Here is a 22,782-nt window from a genome sequence, read left to right as displayed (position 1 = left end):
CCAGCAAAACCGGCAGGAATGCAGGGAGGGGGCCATGTCCCTCCCACAGAGCAAAGACCCAGATGAGGCACTCTTTTCTTGCTTTTTTTTGTTGTTGTTAAAAAAAATTGCAACCTTGTATCAATGAAAACTTTAAACATCCTGAAGTGTGGAAACAACAGCACCCGGACTCCTGCGTGCACCCACAGGGCGTCAACGATCATAAACATTTGGCATGTCTGCCTCATTTCTGTGTCCGTGTATGTTTCATTTCCGTGACTGACTTTGGTTTTTGTGGAAGCCTTGGCCTGTAATTGCGGGACATCAGGACGCTCAAGCTGTAGGGACTTAATCTTGTGTTTCCTGAATGTAAGTCTCTGTCAGTTAAATATTCAAAGGAAGGGTTGGCTGTAAAAGCTGGGGAACCCAGGGACCAAGGGGTGGGAGCTGGCACTCGAGGTTCAAAGCAGGGAGCAGGGAAAGGCTCCCACCCCCTCTCAGGAAGTCTGGCCCCGTGCAGGGGAACCAATCGAGAGAGAAAGCCCTGTCACCCGCCCCGTGCCCACTGGCAGCAGCTTTACTTCCCTCAAGGACCCAGCCTGGTCACGGTAGCACCCCAACTTCCCTCTCCCCTCCTCTGCCTCGTCCCTTTCTTCTCCCCACTGCTCTTATTCTGTGTTCTCTCGGGTCTGTTTCTTTCTCTGAAACACGTCCTGTCACTGCCATCCCAGGCTGGGTGTCCCTTGGGCACCACAGAGCCCAGAGAGTTCAGCTGATGTGCTTTGGTGGAAGGAAGAGGGGAGACTGCAGCAGGAGGACAGAGGAAGTGGGCCTTTGGGGGAAAGATGTTCTTGGCGCCGTTCAGCCCAGAGCAGTCCTGGGCACTGGGTGGGTGAAGGCTGTTTTGCAGCAGCCTTGGCAGTCTGTCTGTCTGTGTGTGTGTAAGCCGGCACTGGCAGGTTCTGTGTATCCTCCTCTATGTCAACCTGTCTCTAGTTATGCCTCTAACTATTTCTTTCCCTCCTGTGTCTGTTTCTTTTTTGGTCTTTCTTTCTGGCTCTCTCTTACCTTTATCTCTCTCTGTCTGTCCCACCTGCCTTCTCTTGACCTTTTTTCCCTTCCTCACGTTCAGATGATCCTGAACTTGGTGAAGCCTGTTGAAGCCGGGCCTGGATGCGCCACTGAAGCAGTAGCGGCTCTTCCGTTAGGGGGGGTTTGTGTCCAGACAGCGTCTGGGAAGCCCNCTGTGTCTGTTTTTTTTTCGGTCTTTCTTTCTGGCTCTCTCTTACCTTTATCTCTCTCTGTCTGTCCCACCTGCCTTCTCTTGACCTTTTTTCCCTTCCTCACGTTCAGATGATCCTGAACTTGGTGAAGCCTGTTGAAGCCGGGCCTGGATGCGCCACTGAAGCAGTAGCGGCTCTTCCGTTAGGGGGGGTTTGTGTCCAGACAGCGTCTGGGAAGCCCTGTGGAGCCTTTCGAAGGGCGGTAGCGTGGGGCTGTGAAGAATCGAGTTGACAGCAATGAATGAGGACAGCGACTTAAGGCGCGTCGTGAACTGATGCTCGTCTCCACTTGCGCGTGAGCACTCGGGCTGAATGGGCAGGTGCTTTCTTTGTCGCACTGCTCTCTGTCTCCATGTGGCCTTCTTGGGGTGGGTAGAAGCTCCTCTGTGTCTGTTAACAGGGAAGATACAGGTGCCTTTTTTCTAGAGTCCTGCCAAGCACATCCGCTAGCCGTGAACCTGGGGGTCTGCTGGAGCCACAGTTCCAGTGGGTGTGAGGACCTTTTAGCCAGGACATTGGAAATCCCAATGGCATCCAAGCAGGTGCATCGCTCCGACCCCCACTGAGCCCCTGAAATGTGCTCACTCCAGCCCCTAGCTCAGCTCAACCATCTCAGACCTCTGGTTATTGTGGCACTGGGTACGGGGTCAGGGGCACAGCTGATGAGCTGGGGTGTCTGACCCAAAAACAGCGGGACTTTTTCTGTCCAGCCTCATTTCACCCCTTCAATTGGGTCTAACATAAACACATCATCTGATTGGGCAGAAGTCTTCTCAATTAGCTACCAGGAGTCCCAGGAGCCCCTTACGGATGGCCATACTGGCTTTGCAGTCTTCGAACTCTGTTAGAACCTGGAACTCTGGTGGTTTTCCTAGCTTCCAGGAGAAACCTCAAGAGGGAACACTTTGTTAAGCCAAATTATTCAGGTTAGCTGAAAACAAAGTTACAGACCCACCCATTTAAAATTCAGTGTAATCAATATTTATTGGGAACCAGTGGTGGGCCCTGCACTGTGCTGGGTCTCCAGGGTGATGCACAGAGGACGGAGGACGACCCTAGACAGGAGACAGCAACAGAGGTAGAGAGGAGTACAGGTGAGAATTGGGAAGGGAAGTGGGAAGCCTCCCGGAAGCAGGTGGGAAGATACGAGATACCAGCAGGGACAGGAGGTACACCAAGGACACCCATGGGGGGAACAAACAGGGAGGCCAAGGGGGAGTCCAGAGAGAGACCACTGACAACGAGAAGAGCTGTTCCTGGGAAGAGGGGAGAGGAAGTCACGGTAGACCAGTGGCTGGAGCTGTGAGGCAGAGGCTGCGAGGGGGGCTCGGGGGGTTTTCCTTGTGTCAGGGGGACCATGGAAGTGTCCACTGCTTTGTGAAATCAGCACAGACTGAGCTTCTGCAGCAGGTTGACTGTTAGAAATGGAGATTTTGCTGCACGCTTAGAGTTAGGTGGACAGTGCAGGGTTTTGAGGTCAGAAACTCAGGTTCAAACCCCAAATCCTGTGCAACCAAAGAGAAATAAATAAAACAGCCCCGAGGATGGGGCTGCTCCTCCCATCCTTCCCTCTCTCCTCCCTCCCTCCCTCCCATCCTTCCCCCCTTCCTTTCCCTCCTTCTTTCTCTTCTTCCCTCCCTTTCTTTCTCCCCTCCTTCCTTTCTCTCCCCCCGCCCCCCCGCCACCCTGAGACATCAGAATCTGGACTCCGAGTGCTGAAGGAAATGTCCTATTGACGTGTCTCTCCTGCATCAGCTGTGCTGTTCCCCAGGCTCCTGCACTTGTCTTCACCAACCCACACGCTCAGCACTTGGCTGATTCTCTGCTAAGAATCTATTCATGGAAAGTCACTCCCTGGTAGGAAGGTCCCTGGGCACCAGCCTCTGTTTCCTTCCCTCCTGACAGCATCCCCTGGCTGCCTCTACTCTGCTATCTTCTCTCTTCATTAAAGTAATTTCTTCCACTCTGAGGCAGACCCATTTCTCCTTGGCCCCATAACTAGCTGAGGTTTGTACCCAGACATTGGGGGAAGCAAATCGAGGGCCCCCCGCCCAGTGACCCTCTGGAGCAGTGATGGTCAACCTTGTTCAGCTCAGGGCACCCAGAAACTCATTACTAAAATTCTGCAGCATGCCAGAAAATATATTTCTTGCCAATCTGACAAAAAATAGGTATGATGTTGATTCATTCACACCAGATAGCTATTATTGTGTTTGGCTGCTTTTGTTTTTTAATTTGACAGTCTAAGGGAAAAGAGGTCAATGCCCCAGACTGAATAAGCAGGCATTGCATGTTTTAAATATTTTTGCAGCACACCAATTGCAAATGGCTGATCTACTGGCACCTTTTGTTATCTGAGCAGCTCTCGGAAGGTATCAAACATCACCTGCATGGGGCACGATAATTCAGGCCCTTAGGAAGGTGATACTCAGGTGAGTGGATAGAGCTCGTCCTTTCTCGGCCCGATGAGAGCCATGTACGATGGAAGGACAGCACTTCTATCCTAAAAGCTATGCAAATGTTTTGGCATAAACGTCCAGTTCCTGCTGACTGGTGGGACTGGTATGAACCAGTCCCTAGTTTGAACCAGCTCACCTAGTGGTCTGATTCTGGGGGACACTGGTCCAGTCCTTTCTGGCCGCATGGTAGACGAATATCCCGTCCTTGCTTTTCCACAGCCCTTAGCCACTGCTTGTGACCTGGCACCGACTTGTCATACTGCAGCCCTCCCTGGTTCTGCTGTTGGTCGTGGCTCTGCCTACTGCACCCTCCTGCAGAATCAAGGTGATGGGAGTGGGAGGATTAACTTCAGACCTAAAACTGATTCCCAAACTGTGTCATTTCTTCGAGGCACTGCTGAGTGACATCATTAAATACCACCCTCCTCCCATTGGAGTGGATTTCCATGAGACGGGGGTACAAGTTGCATGACCTTGAAGTTGAGTCTTTGTTTATCCATCTGTAAAAGGGTGGCAGTAATACAGATGCGTAGAGTTGCAGTAAGGATTAATTGCTTGCTCTCTATTGTGTTAATTGCTTGGAAACTAGTACATAATTAATATGTTTCTTTCCTACAATTTCCTACAAATCCCCCGTTCCCACAAATACTAAGTTATTGCACTATATAGATCACAATATGCATCTTGGAAATGGAAGAACCGAGATAACAAATGAATATTTGCCAATCGTGTAGCTCACATTATTATTGAAATCAAAATAAAAACCAAGAAAGAGGTGGGAGAGAAAGGAACAGAACACAAGAATTTCTTTGAGAAAAAAAGTGAACTTACCCCTCCAATGGGATTCTAAATCAGAAATTATCAACTAGAGAACTGGACAGAGTAAAATATTACACAGGCATTGTTTTTACTTTATTTAAAATTTTATTTTTAAAAGGCTATTTTTAAGACTTTATTTTTTAGAGTAGTTTCAGGCTCACAGGAAAGTTGGATGGTACAGAGATTTCACAATGCCCCACCCCCTCACCTGCATAGCCTCCCCCACTGCCAACACTGAAACATATCCGCTATGGTGTTATCATATTGGATGTTTCACTGCTCTAAAAATCCCCTGTTCATCCCTTCCCCCACCCCCTCCCCCCACCAGGTAACCACTCCCCCCACCCCAGGCAAACACTGATCTTTTTGCTGTCCCCACAGTTTGATCTTTTCCAGAATGTTTTGTAGTTGGGACCAGACAGTATGCAGCCTTCAGGTTAGCTTTTTTCACTCAGTAACATGCTCTGAAGGTTCCTCCCGGTCTTACCATGGCTTGCTAGCTCTTCTCGTTTAGCTCTGAATTCTCTTCCACTGTCTGGATGGACCACTGCTTATTTATCCCTCACCTGCCGAAGGATGTCTTGGCTCCTTCCACATTTTGTCAANACTCCCCCCACCCCAGGCAAACACTGATCTTTTTGCTGTCCCCACAGTTTGATCTCTTCCAGAATGTTTTGTAGTTGGGACCAGACAGTATGCAGCCTTCAGGTTAGCTTTTTTCTCTCAGTAACATGCTCTGAAGGTTCCTCCCGGTCTTACCATGGCTTGCTAGCTCTTCTCGTTTAGCTCTGAATTCTCTTCCACTGTCTGGATGGACCACTGCTTATTTATCCCTCACCTGCCGAAGGATGTCTTGGCTCCTTCCACATTTTGTCAATTATAAATAAAGCTGCCGTAAACATCCATGTGCAGATTTCTGTGTGAACGTGTTTCTAGCTCCTTTGGGCCGACACTGAGGAGCCCCACTGCTGGACTGTGTGGTAAGAGTATGTTTAGTTTTGTAAGAAATTGCCAAACTGCTTTCCAAAGTGGCCGCACCATGCCGCACTCCCCGCCGCCGTGAGTGACAGTCCCTGTCACTTCAGGTCCTCACCAGGCTTGGTGCTGTCAGCGCTCTGGATCTGGGCCATTCGTATAGGTGTGTGGTGATGTCTCATTTTTGTTTTAATTTGCATTTCCCTGATGACATGTTATGTGGGGCATCTTTTCATACATGTAATTGCCATCTGTATATATATATATATTTTTTGGTGTAGTGTCTGTTAAGGTCTTTGATCCCCCTCCCCTTTTTTTAACTCGATGGTTCGTTTTCTTATTGTTGAGTTTTGAGAGTTTTGTGTATACTGTGGATCACAGTCCTTTATCAGATGTTCTTTTGCAAATACGTTTTTCCCCATTTGTGGTTTGTCTTCTCCTCCTGACAGTATCTTCCACAAAGCAGAAGTTTTTTTTTTTTTAAGGGACTCAGGAGATACAGACTTTTTTTTAAAGATTTTATTTATTTATTTTTAGAGGGGAAGGGAAGGAGAGAGGGAGAGAAATATCAATGTGTGGTTGCCTCTCGTGCATGCCCTGCCGGGAACTGGCCTGCAACCCAGGCATGTGCCCTGACTGGGAATCGAACCACAGTTGTTTGGTCCGCAGGCCAGCGCTCAATCCACTGAGCTACATCAGCCAGGGCCAGAAGTTTTTAATTTTGACAAAGTCCAGCTTATCAGGTATTCTTTCCTGGATCTTGTCTTTTGTGTTGTAACGGCCTTGTTTTTTACTCTGGAGATAATTGGTTCTCTCTAAAGAATGGTGGCTTACCCTGGTCCCTATTACGCTGATGGCCCTGCTATGACCAGGGCAAGGGACCATCTTTTGCCACCCAGGAAGTGCTCTGTGAGCTTTCTCCGCAATCACAAATGAACTCTAGATTTCTCATCACATTTTTAGTTTCAATATTTTCTCCTAAAATGGTGGTGAGAAAAGAGCTCTGAATGAGTGACTGAATTTAGTTCGGCACTTAGAAGCCAGGTGACCTTGCACAAGTGACGTAACTGTCTGCTGCGTTGTCCTGCAGTTCTGTAAGATGATGGTCATCCCCTGTGAAGTCACCGAGCACCTAACACGAGCTCACTAGTGGCTGGCCCCAGTCCACCGTTCCCAAGTACGATGTCTACCCTGACCACCAGTATTTGCCAAAAGCCCAGTGTTTCTATCCCACTCATTCAGTTCATTCCCTGTCTCTAAGTTTCCGGGATGGACTCAAGCACTGTGCTTTATCAATCTTCTCCTAATCTCTCTAATTAAAGTGAAGGTTGTGTGTGTGGAGGGGGGCAGGTGCAAAGGGAGTTTATTAGTGAGCAATGGCAACACGGGACAGAGGTCCAGGGAGCTCTGGGCATGGGGACTGAAGCCCCCGCCCACTGCCATGTAGCCTGGCCATCACTGCACGCTCTAGCATGTTACCTTGGAGCCTCTCCCTGCCCTCCTGTGCTGTGGGCATGCAACCCTTTGGACTCACATTTGAGATGAAGCCTTGGGAGGGGGGAGCCACACCCAAGATGGAGCTTCTGTCGTATGTAAACACGTGGTATGCTGCTGTAGCACCAATGTTAGAAGCAGAACGTGTCTAACAGAAGTTTAAAGTTCAGGCCGGGGGAGGCCCAGCAAGTTTTTTGCCTTAAATGTTTCAGTGTGAAGCTCTCCGGCAGGACAGGCGTCCCACAGACTTGCCAGAGACCATGGTTTACAGACCGTGGTTTGGGAGGGGTGACCCATGACAGTCCCAGCCCAGAGAAGCTCCTGTGGCCGTGTCCCCGCTCCTCAGGGCGCTCATCTCAGTTTGCAGCCATGCGTTCAGTTGTGCGACTGCACCTGTCCTCCTCCGAGATGGCAAGGCCCCAGAGGTCAGGGACTGTGTCCAGCACAGTGCCTGGCACACCAGAGACTTCCCGTCACAGAGGGGAAGAAAGGGGGCACCGTTCAGGGTGCGTTTGTAAGTTAGTGCCTCACTAATGAAGGCTGGACAGACAACAAATTGTTAATATTTGTGGAATTGAAATTTATAAATTTTATATCAAGCACTAGTTAGGCTTTATCCCAGGGGTGTCAAACTCATTTTCACCAGGGTCCACATCAGCCTCATGGCCTCCTTCAAAGGGCCAAATGTAATTTCATGACTGTGTAAATGTAACTACTCCTTAACTAGGGACAAGGAGTTCTACATTTGGCCCTTTGAAAGCAACTGTGAGGCTGATGTGGCTCCTGGTGAAAATGAGTTTCACACCCCTGCTTTATCCTCTAAGCTGGTATTCTAAATAAAATTCCTTTATTCGGGTTTTGAGTTTTGTTTGCCTTGCTGCTCCCAAAACAACCTTGCATGCAATTGGGATTTGCATATGGGACAAGAGAACAGGGCTGTGGATTTTAACATTTTTCAAGACATTAAGTAGAGGCCGCCCCCCCTTAAAAACATTTACTTATTTGCAAAACATCTTTTTTTTTCCAACCACAGTACAGTTAAAGAATAGTATTTTTGTAGACGGAAATGAAATACATGGAGTAGGAATTCACCAGAAATTGACCAGGAATCACTTAGAAATCAAAGAAAATTCAACACAGGGAACAAAGGGTATGATTCGGGAAAGAAAAATCTTGGAATCAGCTGACTCCATGCCGAACTGGAAGTCGAATGGTGATATAAATAAAGCCTCATTGATAAAACATGAGAGCTATTGAAATACTAGATGGAAAGGGCAGGGTATGAAATCAGATACAATGCACTTGTGCTGAAAAACAACCTGTAGCGGCAATGTTTCACACCATGGTTAATATAAAATAAGTCATTATTTGAAAAGAAGAAAGAAAGCTCACCTCCTTACATGACATCAATAATGCATTTTCTAGAAGCTCATCATGGTTCTTTCTATAAAAGCCAAATAATGTAGAGAAATCACCTTTTATCTGCTTTTGCCTAGGAGGGTTTATTTAGTTATCCTGTTTGGGTTCAACCTTTAAAAATTCTCAAGGGGTTTCAGTGCAGATGAATCCAGGCCCTCTAGGTAGACATCTAACATAATTCAGGATGAAAAGGAGAAAATAACCCATCCCTGTTTCCACTCTCAACCTCCTAGCAACATGCTTTTTGTTTTAATTATCCAGATAATTAAGTCAATTTTTCACATACTTTTGCCTTTAGAGACATGGCCATAGACTGTGTGTTCGTTTACTCTGTAACGATTAGCATGTCCAGTGTGCTGGGGGCTGCAGAGGACCATCCAAACTCCTTACTTCTTGGGCTCTTGGTCTCATCTGTAAAAGGGGTGTGATGACACTTGCCTCATAAAATCTTGGTTAGGATTCAATGAGATGAACGAGATGGTGTGTTCACGGCCGCATCTGATACCTGGAGGCTGGTTCCATTCGTTCCTCTTTTAACGGTAACTGTTGATCACTCATGAAGTGCTTCCTTCCAGCAACTTAGCAACTAGTGAGTAGGGAAAGAAGAAAACAGAATAATACGAGATTAATGCAATGATGCCGGCATGCACCGTGAACCTGACTCACCACGCTGCGTGAGAAAGGCGAGGGGGGTTTCCAGCAGACAGAGCTGGGGGAGGGGGGTCAGAAAGGGGCATGTGGCAAGGAGGAGCCCAGTGGGGAGAGTGGGCTTTGCTGTTTTCAGAGAAGTGGGAGCAGGTCCCCCCAGCCTTGAACTGCAAGAGAGAAGAGAGTGAGCGAGCGGCCTTGTGGAGAGGGGGACCACATTGTGAAGGAACTCAGACACCCCATGTGAACTTAGGTCTCTGTTACAAGGGCCACAGAGAACATCACAGGGTGGTTTTCTTTTAAAAAAGGAAAAAAGTAGCTTTTTTTTTTTGTCAGATTGCAGAAGTTATACCTGTTGATGAAAGGAAATGCAGCTTATGAGTGATAACATAAGTGAAAAGCCCCACAGTCTTGCATCCAGAGATAACCGTTGTGAATGTTTTGGTGTAATATTTTTCATGATTGAGATGACACTTTTCAAGGCTTTAAAAAAAGATTTTATTTATTTTAAGAAAGAGGGGAAGAGAAAGAGAGAGAGAAACATCAACCTGTGATTGCCTTTCATGTGACCCCCACTGTGGACCTGGCCTGCAACCCAGGGATGTCCCCTGACTGGGAATCAAACTAGCAAGGGACTCTTTGGTTCACAGCCTGTGCTGAGTCCACTGAGCTATATCAACCAGGGCTCATGGCTTTTTTTGTTGTTGTTCTCACAAACATTGCATATGAATGGTAAAAAAAAAGACAGATAATTAAAAACATAAAACACACCCAAAATCCCTTCACATAGCTCTACTTCATTAGTGTGTCCATCTGAATCCTTTCCCTATGCGTCTCCATCTTGTTCTGAGTCTCTGTTTGTTAATCTAATTTTTAAATGTGTCTTAACCTGTATGTTCCTTTTAATATATCAAGAGAGTGTTTCTGGCCTGGCTGGTGTAGCTCAGTGGATTGAGCATGGGCCTGAGAACCACACGATCGCAGTTCGATTCCCAGTCAGGGCATATGCCTGGGTTGCAGGTCAGTTCCCAGCAGGGGATGCCCGAGAGGCAACTGTACATTGATGTTTCTCTCCCTCTCTCCTTCCATTCCCCTCTAAAGATAAATAAATAAAATCTTAAAAAAGAGAAATGAACCTTTAAAAAAAGAGAGTGTTTCCATATCACAAGATTTCGTGTATAGCATTATTAAGAATGATACAATAAAGTACTTTTGTATACTAGAATTTATTTAACCAACCTCCTATTGTGAACACATGTGCTTGTCCAAATTTCACTCTCAATACCAATATTGTAATAAAAATTTTATAGGTAAACTTTTCACAGATCTCTAAAACTTCCGTAGAATAAGACATCAGCAGTGGCATTTAAGGTATTTAAAGATGTTGAGTCATCACTATTACATTGTCCACTGATCCACCATTCCAGTTTTTTTCCTGGTGGTCACCTGGGACAGTGCTGTGCTCAAAAAGATAAAGAGTTTTGGGAAGTTGCCTTAACAGTGGCAGAAGGAAGTGGGACAGAGTGGTGAATATGTTGTTCAATAAGTTTATTGGTAAAAATGAAAAAAAAAAGTCTTTTATTTTTACTTGAAAACCAAAACATTTTTTGGCCAACCCAATATTGTCTGCTCCCTATGGCTCCTCAACTAGGAAGTATTATCAGGTTTCTTAAGAGTTGGCAGTTTTACAGGTAAAACATGGTAACTTGTCAATTTGCTTTTTTTTTTTACTTAATAATGAGGACGAACACATTTTAACGCTTCAAATGGTTAATTTTCTCTTCTCTTCCAAATTGTGTTAATGAACCTTTGACATTTATGGTATTAATTCTTTTCTTATAAAATCTTATATTAAAGGAAAGGATTTACCCTTTGTGGTAAATTTTGAAAATATTTCTGTTAGTAAATAGTTTGTTGTTGAATTATGTTTATGGATATCTTATTGCAGAGAAGCTGTTGCAAAAAAAGTTTACAACATTTCGGTAAGTGAATCTGTCACTCTTTTCCTTTATGAGTTCTGCTCACGGCCTTGGGCTTAGACTGGCATCTCAGCTGCCTGAATACATGGGTGTTAGCCATGATTTATCCTGGTAATTATGTTTTTATCCACATGCAATTTGTATTTCTGGAATCTGTGAGGTAAAGCTCCAATTAGTTTACCCCCCCCGCCCCACACACACACACTGCCAGGACTTAGCCAGATATCTCAACCCTCTGTGTTGAATGTGTTGAAGAATCTACCCTTTCATCCTTCTTTTCTCTCTCTCTCTCTCTCTCTCTCTCTCTCTGTTACTAGGGAACCCACTCATTGGGAGCAATTTCGCTGTAGCGTGAGACAGAAAGCAGAACCACTCCTGGGCAGCTTATGTTTTCTGAAGTGGTGGCCTCACTGTGAAGTCTTCTTTTACCCTTTTCCTTCCTGTTCCTAGAATGTGAGGTGGATCCTGTCAGTCAGATAACTGTCTTCCCTCCATGAGGGCAAGCCGGCCTGCTGTGGATGGTGGGACAGGTGACCGAGAAGGCTGACTGCAGGTGACTTTCCAGGGTCCTCATTCTAGCTGTAGGTGGCCTGCTGGGTGGCAGGGCATCAGCTTCTCTGGGGGTCTGGTTGTCCTCGTAGGACCCTTAATCTCAGGAGGGAAAACAATAGTATGAGTAAATAATTTTAAGAAGGCTATGCCACTTTGGAAAAAGCAGTAATTCTCTCCAGCCTGCCTTCTCTCCATGCACAGCTGGGAAGCTAAGTGTTCAGTCCTGGATTTAGACTGTACTGGGCACAGTGACACAGTGGGGAAGAAAGCAGACACAGCTTTAACGGTTCTGTACCTTACAGAACTGTGGGGAAGACGGGTGTTTATCAAATAACCACAAATAACGCACACACAAACACACCACAGAGAAAAACCCACACTGCCGACAGACCCGTCATGGTCTCACCATCCTTAGCAGGGAGGAACTGTTTCTACCAAGCAGCAGTATCCTGGTCTCCTCGGAGACCACCCAGAGAGGGAAACAACAGGCAAGTCCCAGAGGCTTGACGGGTGGTGGGAAAACGAAGCCTGATAGCAGCCTCTGCGGGTGAGGCATCTTCCAGACAGACAGCATGGTTCAGATCCAGGAGCTATATCGTTTGGACTTGACCGTGACGGGCTAAGGAGACCTTGCAAGTTGCTGAATTCTTTGTGATGTGGGTTGTCTAGTCTAAAAGTTAATTAATAAAAGAGAGTGCTCCTTTCTCCCTATGCATTGATCATTAAAATTCTTAAGAGGGCAGACAGCATGTTTTCCATGTGATTGAATGCGGACGGTCCACAAATCACCCTAGGGATTGAGCAATCATAAAACTGTTTAATATTTGGCCTTTCTGAGTCTCATGTGTAAAATAATACCTCGCTTAGATGAGATCATGCGTTTGAAACATATAACATGTAATCAAAGAGTAGAGTCACTGGCATTCCCTATGTCATTGTTAATATTATGAGATAAAACACGGCGGAATAAATTGTTTTTAACCATGTGACTTGGAAACAGACAAGCCTGAGTTAGAGTCCTTGTCTGCCCCTATTTGACCTTGGCACACTGGTAACCCTTGCTGTTTGAACACTTTTTAAATGGGGAAAGTAGTTCTACTAGAGGAGTGATTATGCAAAGCACAGTCTCTGATGCATAAGAAAGTACTCAAGAAATAGTGGGTTTTCTTTGTCCAAATAGTCGTGCACCTATCGTACCTGTGTCTGTCTCCTACAGGATGGCTTACCGTGGTCTGCGGTACTGCTTCTCTGAGACCAGATCTCACTGAAATTATTGACCCACCGAATTCATTAGAGCTGCATCCATGGTTTAACCCTTCCCCCAAAAGCAATCTTAGGATAAGAACATGCAACAAAAACACCTCCTCTCCCTCTTGAAATCCTACCAGGTTGGAAAATTAAGGACTCTACCCATACATTATGCTGCAATGTGCATGAACAGTAACAGTTGCAGTATTTATGGGTAATTATTAACATTTCTCATCACTGATTCTTTGCCCATTTTTTATCACTATAGATCTGGATGTTTTATTTTTTATTTGTGGTAATAATTTAGATGCCAAAATATTAACTGTCTTGCTATTACTTATTACGGATAATATCACTAAGAAAAACCACTTTGGGGTCTGAAATCCATTTTTGAAGCCAGGATCAAGCAAGCCTCGTGGTCAGCATGTAGTAAGTGTCATGTTCCCTTTCCCCTCTGACCTGCTTTGGTTGTCACGGAAAGACGTGGTGTGTGTGATTCAAGCCAAAGATGATTATACAGATGTGTGGAGTCCTCCTGCCAAAGCAGCATGTCACACTTGTTTGGTTTTAGGTGAAGTCTGTGTAGATGGATATACAAGGGGGATCACCTCAAAACCCAGAATTTATTCATAAAAAATTGTTTATTTTTTTAAACAATTGTTTAAACTTCAGTCACCTTCAAAGTACTCTCCTTTTGATGCAATACACAAATGTGTTGAGTCGTCAAAAAGATATTCACTGGAACCGAATGCAGCCCCTCACAACAGCACCAGCTGGCAGACTGACACAGGGGGGTTCTTAGAACACTCACCTCATGGGGAAAGCCTGTTCTGCAAGGGGCCCACCCGCCAGGAGTTAATTCTGCCTTTGGGGTGTCCCTTCTTGTATATTGCTATCATATATAATGTGCTCAATTTAAAAATATTTTCCCAGAGGGTTTCCTGTAAGGACCTTCTCTTTTCTTTCCTTAAGTTTATTAAGCAACCCTTTCCCTAAGTTTTACTTACCTAAAATGATACTATATTTAATTAGGATAAAAAGTTCTCTCTCCTGAAGATACCTGATTTTCAGATCTTGAGCTTTCTATAAACACTTTTCGGAGCTCACCCCATGTAAGAATGCTTACATTTTAATACAGTTACAGCGTAAACATTCAGTATAACAATGCATTGGTGTTGAAATTAGTATTGAACTCAGCATCTGTTTGGCGGAACTCAGTACAAAACAGCAGAACCATGCTCTGCTGACTACCAAGACGCCTGACACATGGGCTTTGACTTCAGTGAATATAAAATCTGAGTTGCCGTGGTTGACTAAAAATTTTCATAGTCCATGTTGACTGCATCTGCTAGTACAGGATCTTTAAAAACAGTATTTTTATTATTGGTTCAGCAGAGCGTTTTCCCCCCAGGCTACCTATTTTTGAAAGCCACGCAATATCAGGTGTTAAGACAATAGTCAATAAAATTCGTTTCAAGTGAGATAATGGCAGGCAGATAAGAAATGGGGTTACATTGTGTAGAGAAGCCAATAATGAGAATGAAAGTCAAAAACGAAAAAAATGAGTTTTGCCAAGGAACTGAAGCTGACACCTGAGGTATAAAATGAGTCTAAAAATAAAATGCACCATTGCTTAGTGAAAGGATTAGACAGACATTGGTAGGGTTAATTCCTTTGATTTAGCAAGCTGAGAATGAACTCTTGTTAATAAGAAAACCATGGTGAACCCTATTTGGTCTCTTTCTTGCTACCTGAGATGAGAGTAGAAACAAAAATGCTTGAAATTTCAGACTATAGCTGATAACACTGTTAGATAACTGAAACTTGCTAAAACAGTGGAGCTTAAAATATTTTCTCACACACACGAAGAGAGTTATGTGAGGTGATGGATGTGTTAATTAACTAGATGGGGAGAATCCTTCATAGGATATATGTATATCAAATCACCATGATGTATACTTTAAATATCTTACAATTTATGTCAACGATATCCCAGTAAAACTGAAATTTAAAAAAAACTTTAGACCTCCATTTATTGAATCCTTTAAGTTTATTATGTCATAGCTTTAAACATCTATTCTAAAATAAACTTCCTTTTTTTATGTGTCCCCCGCCCCTGGCAATTCCCTGCCAAAAACTTTAGTTTGGGGGGTGGGGGGGGAGATTTCAGAAATCACAACAAGACTTTCTGCTTGACAATGTAACCATTAAATCGGAATTTCTGAGTAATTGCCAAGAACAATCAAGGCAGATGTTGCTTTTCATGCAGAACACTGGCTGAAGAATAGTTTTGCCTCCTAGTCAGTGATCAGATTCTCATTATTTATTTAGATTCTTCTGGCAATTGTACTCTGAAGAGCTCATTAGAGCAAATTATTCCAATATCATGTTCATTTACAGACTCGTGGCGTTTATCCTGTTTATTTTCATAACTTTGCAGATTTCATGCACTAAATATGTCATCCTGCATCCAGGCGCATGTCTCCCCCTCCACTGCCGCAGGCCTCTCCAGTGCTCTCACTGTCTTGCCTGGAGCTGCCTGTGGACCAGGCTCACCTCCTCCACGCTCACCTCCTCGTCTGTTCTCTGCTCCGTAGTCCCCGTGACATCCTTTCAGCCAAGAAGCCAGCTGGGACTTCCGTAAAGATTCCGTTGACTCCGTAGATCAGTTTGGGGAGTATTGTCATCTTAAGGATATTAAATCTCTGATTCATGAAAATGGGTGTCTTTGAATTGATTCAGGTCTTTTCTAGTCTCTTTCAATGATGGTTAGTCTTTTTTTTTAAATTTCGGCAAATATTCATTGAACCAGTTTTCTGTGATGTATCTGCTAGACTTTGAATGCACGATGAAAATAGCAGCCCTTTTATAGTCTCTAACGTCTGGTAGTTCAGCAGTCCAGGTCTGGCACTTCTTTTGTTAATTTTACTCCTAAGTATTTTATTGTTTCTGCTTCTGTTGTCAGTGGAATGGTTTTTCTTCATTTTGTTCTCAGGTTTTTGTTAGTGCTGTATAGAAATACGAGTGATTTTTGTAGGTCGATCTTGTATCTGGCAACTCAATTATTAGTGGATCTCTAAGTATCTATTGTATTGAAAGTTCCATTTAAAACTAGAGATCGCATTGCTTCTTTCTCTGTAATGGTGATACCTTTTGTTTTGCTCTTTATGTCTTGTTTTGCTTTCTCCTCCAACAGCTCTGTCTAGACCCCCTGGTACGATGTTGAATGAGGTGCTGAGCATGGCCATCCTTGCCTTCTTTCCAATCTCAGGGGGAAAGCGTTTCGTTTTCCACCATGAAGTGTATCACCTGTGAGACTTTGGCGGACACCCTTTATCACCTTGACCAAGTAGACGGAACTTCCTTTTATTTCCAATTTGTTGAGTGCATTGTTTTTTTGAAAGGGTGTTGCATACTGTCAAACACCTTTTCTCTGTCTGTGGAGGTTATTGTGCGGTTTTTGCCCTTCTCCTCTCCACTCTTCGGATTCCATCCCCTCTGTCTATCGACCTTCAGGCGTGCTAGTTGCTCTTCTCGCAGTGTGAATCCATCGTAGTCGATTCTGATTTCAGTTATCGTCCCTTTCAACCCTCCCAGTGTCGCTGGGCTCTTCTGATGTATGATGTGCCCACGGAGTCTCCCTGATGGAGGAGACGGCACGGTGCCCGCCTTACTGACTGCAGAGGCTTCGCTTCCGTTCTTTGACTTTAGTGGAGCTGCTTTCCAGCCCCCAAAGGCAACTTGTTGCTGCCGGCTCTTTTTTTCTGTTTATGGACAATACTTGCCTGTTCATTTTCATGTCTCTGCCCTTTTTTGTTGAAAACATTCTCGATAATATATTGCAGCCCGTAGGAATGCTCATCTGCACCCCCCATCCCTCTGGGGGTCCTTATTGCCGGCTTGTTTACCTCCTTCTGTATTTATTTAGTGGATGTAGCTGCACCAGGGCAGTGAAGCCTGTCTCCCCCGCAGTGTGTGTTCTCTGATGCTGCTCCCAGAAGTCACAGCCTCAGGGGCAAGGGTGGTTTTAGTCAGTTCTTTGTCTCTTTCCCAGAATGCCCCCACTCTGAGATTCTGGGTGCTTATTTTACCTACCATTAGCCTCCACTAATTGCTGGCTGATTGCTCAATTGTTTTTGACAAATCCCTGGGGTCATAAATTGCTCCACAGTCTGATCCAATTAAAGTTGGGCCCCTTGCAGGGGTGGTCTTTGAGGCTTGATTTATCCTGCCAGCGCTCTTCTTAGCTATTTTGTTCTCTATTATGTGTACTTCTTGCTGCTCTAACATTTTTTTCTGTTGCTTTGGAGACTGCTCCTAACTACTCACCCCCTAGAATCCAATCGTTTCCTCAGTGCCCTTGGACTTGAGCTTGCCCATGGTCTGTTCCAAACACGAGGTGCCTTTCCTGATTTAAACTCCTGTTTGTTTAAATGCCTATCTGCTGTCACTCTCTCTTAATGCACCCAGTTGTATTTTTCTGCAAAGCCCTCACATGGACCTGACACTACATTAAATACTTGTGTATTCATTGTCTGTCTCCACCACTACCGTGTAAGCTCTCCGAGGGCAGTTTAATGCCGTACCCCTAGTGCTAGAAGAAGGCTTACCATACAGTGTGCATAATAAGTAATGGTTGAATGGGTGATGTGGTGACTGGAGAAGGAATACAAAAGAACACCACCATCGATCACAAGGAAAAGAGAAAATTCACGGTCTGAGTTTAGACTGTGCATCCAGATGGTCATTCAGAAAACCTTTGATGTTTGTGATAAAATAACGGTGTTGAGAAAATAAAGAGTGGAGTGGGACAAGGCAGTCTAGTGCCCCAAGCAAAGATGAACTCACTAATAACGATGCTGCTGATGAGACTGATGACCGTAATAACACAGCTCCGAGGGACCTCATGCTCACAGCGGGCCCAGCCCTGTGTTCTGTTTGCACCTGTTACTCCACTCAGCACTCCAGTGATGCTTTGTGGAAGGCGCTGTTTTGCAGGTGTGCGTAGCGAGCACAGGAAGGTTGGGGAGTACATGCAGGGCAGCAACGCAACTAGTAAACAGCACACTGGGCAGTTGTACTTCAGAGGCTATTTTATTGTGTCAACCGTGATGCTATGTTTAAACGCACATGATATCAGGAATGGAGAAAATGGTTAAAAATACAAGATATAAGATCAGAATTTTCACAGACCTCAACAGCTGGTGGTGAAAGCGAGGTCAGGTTAATATTAATTCTTGAATTATTTTGGCTCATCACCTCATTTTGGGGGTGTGAGCTCAGTCCCCTATCAAGTTCACTTTCTTCGGCCCCTCACAAAAGCTCTGAGGGGTCCCCAGGAGTTGTCTTGTTTGTCTCAGTAGCTTCAAGTGCAGTGTAGGGACTGCTCTTTTCTGCCAAGTATCCACTGTGCGTGCACTCCTTGCAGCTGGATGTCCTGGTCCGTCCCCGGCCCCTGGGTCCTCTCGCTGCTCCTAGGCTGCGCCATTGATGCGCTCATTCACGGGGCTGCAGTCGCCAGGGCTGCTGAGTTCTGAGCAGAAACGAGGACCACGCTCATGGCACTCTCACTGCGTCTGGTCTAACAACAGCCCCCCTGCTGCCCGAGACTGAGAGTGTTCCTTGTTAAGAGAAATCCTGTACCTTAGAGGATTTGGAACTGGGCTCCCCGACTCAGCCTTGGGACTGCACGTGGAGTTGCATTGCATCAGCCCATTCTCAGCCTTTCTGTACTCACAGAAGTCTGCGTGGACCTCCTCCTTTCTGTCCTCGAGCCAGAGCAGAAATGCTGGCACAGGTGGGCCCGCACAGACTGATGGCCTCGAAGCACTTTTCATGAGTGGTCACTGGGCCTCCAGCCCGGGAGCAGCCTGAGCTGACCTGGATCGCTCCCATTCGTCTCCAACACTGCTCTTGACGTCACATGCGGTGTTTACGTCTGCGTGTAATTCCAGCTTGCTTGTCCTCTTAAGTTTGTGGGTCACGGGGGAAGCAACTAGAAAAAGTAACACAGAGACATATTGTTTGTCCTCACTCCAGGTATGGTCTCTGAAACTCGCTGCTGGAGACTCCAGTTTGGAACAGCTACTGAATATGTGATGTGAATGATCACCGGGGAAGATGCCTTCGGCAGCAGAAGTGGATCATGGGGCAGTTCCCTTACTTTGCATGGGGAGAGAGGGTGTCTCAAGCCCAAGAATCAGAGTAGGTGTTAGTTCTGAAACAGTGTGAGCTCTGAAGTCAGGCACCCTTCGTTAGGTTCCTGGTCCTGTCACGTCAACTGAATTCAGCAAACAGAAGTGCTTCCTGGGTATGTCAGCCAGTGCTCTGCTCGGGGGCCATAGGTAAACAAGCTCTTATCCTGGGATGGTAGGGTTCAAAGTCTCAGAGGGGCAAATCATTGAAAAATAGATTTTAGAAGGAGGGGATGCACTAGGTGAGGTGTAGTACAACATTTCCTACTTGTTTGAAATTATATCGGGTTAATTGGAAGTTCTTAAGCCTTGATTGGATTTATTCATCTGTAAAATTTGTTATAATACTTTTAAAGATCACTTTAAGGTTTGGAAAATGTGTGTGTCCCTGTGTGTACATATATATGTGTGTGTGTATCTGTGTATATACATATACATGGACAGACATGTACATGCATACAGAGAGAGAGACAGAAATAAACAGAGTTAGAGGGGTAAAGGTAGAAAGACAGGGAGAAGGAGAACACAAATGGTAACGAAACACATACAGATTTGCCAGGGTGGTGGTGATAAGGTTGAATAAATCATCTCTTGAAACTTCTGCTTTAAGTTGAAGGATGCGTGCTTGCATCTATCTCTCCTCTGTCCCAGATTTTCTTGACAGATCTGAAAAATGTACTTTAAAAGAAATAATTCTTAGTAGTCATGAGAAATACGGAAGCCTGCTGTCAGTGGGGCAGAAGTCTGGAGGCATTGCAATCCTAAAGGAATCGGAGCTTCAGAAAATACAACCCAAAGGACAACGTGGAGAAGACTCTTTCAGCGGGGACCCTGTTCTCCCCAGAGGGCTCCAGAGAAATACTCGAGGCGGCCAACAAATCCAAGGGAGGCCACTGTTCCCACAGCTGACATTAAAAGGCTTCTTTCAGAACAGCCAGGTGGAGCCTGTGGCTTCTCCAGGCAGGCACGCTGCCCACCAGAGAGAACCCTGCAGAGGCTGCGGGCTGGCCCAAGGGGCGGAGCAGGCACAGGGACATGGCTGCACCCTTGGGTGACAGCTGGAAACTAAAAGTGGTCGAGGAGCAGTGGACAGAAGGCTTGACGCCTAGAGCAAGGCCAGAGCATGGCTTTCTGCCGAGAGGTGCACAGACAAGCACTGGGCAGGACGAGCGGAGAACCCGACTCCGGTCACTAGGCCCCTGCACAGGGCGCACAGCCGCATCCACCCCCAGCTCCTCCTCTCAACGCACTGGTCCGTGGCCAACATGAATCCTTTCAGGGGAGCGAAAGGAGACTTATGACCAACTGTGCTTTAAGTTGAAACCTTCCACTCAAAATGGGAGCATAGAGTTCCAAATCTTCACAAATATCAAGAAAGCTAATGGCATGAAACAGAGGCACCGATATCATAAAGAACCCAAGAAGCATGCTAGGAAGCAGAGTTAATGGGGAAAACAACAAAAAATATTAACAGAAGAGGATTCATAACTGTTACAAATCAAGGCAGGGTTCTTAGAAATTTTTTAAAAAGTAGACTATATCGCAAAGTTGACATGAACAAAGCATGAATAATGGTCTAGAGATGAAAGAAGCGTCACCCAGAAAGCAGGCCCAGGGAAACGCGGGCTTGCGTGGTTTGTGGGGGCTGGCTCAGGCCTATGCAGAAAAATTGGTATCTGGGACATGGCTCTTATCAGCAAAGCTGGAGTTTACTTTGTCTTTGGGAAGCTGTAGGCCGAGGAGGGGTTGAGACCCCCGTTGAGGCTGGCTTTGAATTCCATAGTGATTTGTTTCATGTCATTGCCTTCTCTGTGCTTAGCTTTTAGGGCTGACGCATCTGTGCCCTTGTGAATGAAGGCATGACTGTGTTTGCCAGTGTGAACGGGCCATCGGCCTCCACCCTCCGCTGCTGCTGCTCACAGTTCTTTTCTGAGGTCAGCCAGGCAATTCAGGAGCTGGATATATATGTAAGGCCTCCTGGGGTGGGCCATTTCCAGCTGTGTTCTGGAGCGTGGCTGTATAGCGTCAAGATAGGGCAAAAGTAGGTGCCCCACGGCGAGCACGTGAAACTCAGAGTTTTATTCTGGTATTATGACTTATTAATTATTGTATTGTCACACCTGCTTTTGTCCCAGCCTGTATATAACTGAGAGCCTGGCATCCTGTTCCTGTACTTGGCACTTAGAAATCCCCACTCAGCTGAGGCTGGTGACCGCGGTTGGTATAACATGCATATGCGGTGTTGTATTAAGGAAACTGTTAATCTTATGATGGCAGCTCTGGGCTGTTTATGGGGTGAGGAACTCACAGATGTCATGGGAGGACTCTAAGATCACTGAAGCAGCGTTGCCTCGCGGTATGTCCCCAGGGAGCTCCTGCCAAAGGCAGCTGAGTTAGAAACTTGTCTGAGACTCTGTCCCCAAGACCAGTCTTATCTGAGAGAAGGGCCCCTGATGTCATAAATGCAAGCTTTCTCCCTGCACATTGCTTCTGTGAACAGAGGTGATTTTTCCTTTGACCAGGTTGTTGGAATTGACTGTGGTGCAGGCACGTTTAAAAGTGTTTCACGGCAGTATTTGTGGGGAGTGGTGGGCAGCCAAAATGGAACTCACTTTTATTTGGGGACATTTTGAGGAAAGGGAGGGGCAATTGATCTGAGAATAAGTTTCAGAACCTCTAAAAGTATGAGTTTTTTTTTTAAGTATATAAACTAATGAAACTATTGTGTTTGGGAGGATTCAGTTAGGGTAGGAATTGTGGACGGGTTTAACAAGACCCTTGCGTTAAAATGGGTGAGCCGATAGCTTAAAATTCACTTTGGGACACAGTGTCCTCCAGGATTAAGCCTGGCTGCAGGCGGCTGCATGCACGGGGCCATGTGCAGCCACTGGGTGAATCCCGAGAGGCCGGGAGGTCACTGCACTGCAGCTGGCAAGAGAGTGGTCTGGAAGCCCACTCTGCACTGGGTGAACAGAGGGGAGTCTTGCAGTTAAGAGAGAAATTTAAAAAGTGTGAGGACTGGCCTTCCGATGACGTGTTTATCCTGGTGAAATTTCTAAACCAGACGTTCTGCCCACGTTATGCGCTCAGAGCTGGCACAGAGACTGCACGCTTTCTTTAACCAGATGAATTTCTGAAGGTCCCCGCCTGCTCTCCTACAATTTTCCTGGGCAAGATGTGGGGGTGGTTGTGCTTTAGTGAAATTCTGAGGTGCCTTAAAGCTGGACTCTTGATCCAGCTTAACGGTTGGATCAAGAGTCCAGTGATTTGAAACCTCAGGCAGTATGAAGACAGATAAGTCTGGATTTCATGTTACACTCCCCAGAAGATCTTCAACACTTGATTGCTCTGGAATGTTGCATCTATGATTTTTTTCCCTCACTAATAGCAGAAGTCCACAAACGACAACCCAATGACCAAGTTGTGCCTGCTGCCTGGTTTCATAAATAAAGTTTTATTGGAACACTGTCATTTGTGTATTGCCTATGACTGCTTTGACCTCATGGTGGCGCAGTTGGGTAGTTGTGGCAAAGCTCATATTTTATAGCCTGCACAGCTAAAATAATGTACTTTCTGCCTGTTTACAGAAAAAGTTGGCTGCCCCCTGCCTAGAGTATCCTATAAAGCGACTCATGCTTCCTAAAGGTGCTCATTCCAACCAGGGTGCAAGAGTGGTGAGTGACAGCATGCACGAAGTATGAATGAGGGCAGCAGTGTGGACAAAACCCAACCC

General features: G+C 45.7%; 1 protein-coding gene across 2 annotated transcripts in view; it reads left to right on the top strand.

Annotated features, from left to right (window-relative positions):
• The window catches only part of GPR141 (G protein-coupled receptor 141), a 96,819-nt gene that overhangs the window by 40,187 nt on the left and 33,850 nt on the right, over positions 1–22,782 (top strand). The window contains exon 3 of one of the 2 annotated variants that reach the window (XR_005065733.1): positions 18,895–19,403. The exons of the other annotated variant lie outside the window; for it this stretch is intronic. The gene's annotated coding sequence lies outside the window, so the exon portion shown is untranslated. Of the gene's footprint in view, positions 1–18,894; positions 19,404–22,782 lie in introns of those variants that run through there. 2 annotated transcript variants of the gene reach the window in all.

Source organism: Sturnira hondurensis, unplaced genomic scaffold (assembly GCF_014824575.4).
Source record: "Sturnira hondurensis isolate 20B ecotype Veracruz unplaced genomic scaffold, ASM1482457v3 Scaffold0002840, whole genome shotgun sequence".
NCBI lineage: Eukaryota > Metazoa > Chordata > Mammalia > Chiroptera > Phyllostomidae > Sturnira > Sturnira hondurensis.
The sequence above is the reverse complement of the archived record's forward strand: the minus strand, read 5'-3'. Positions and strand labels throughout refer to the sequence as shown.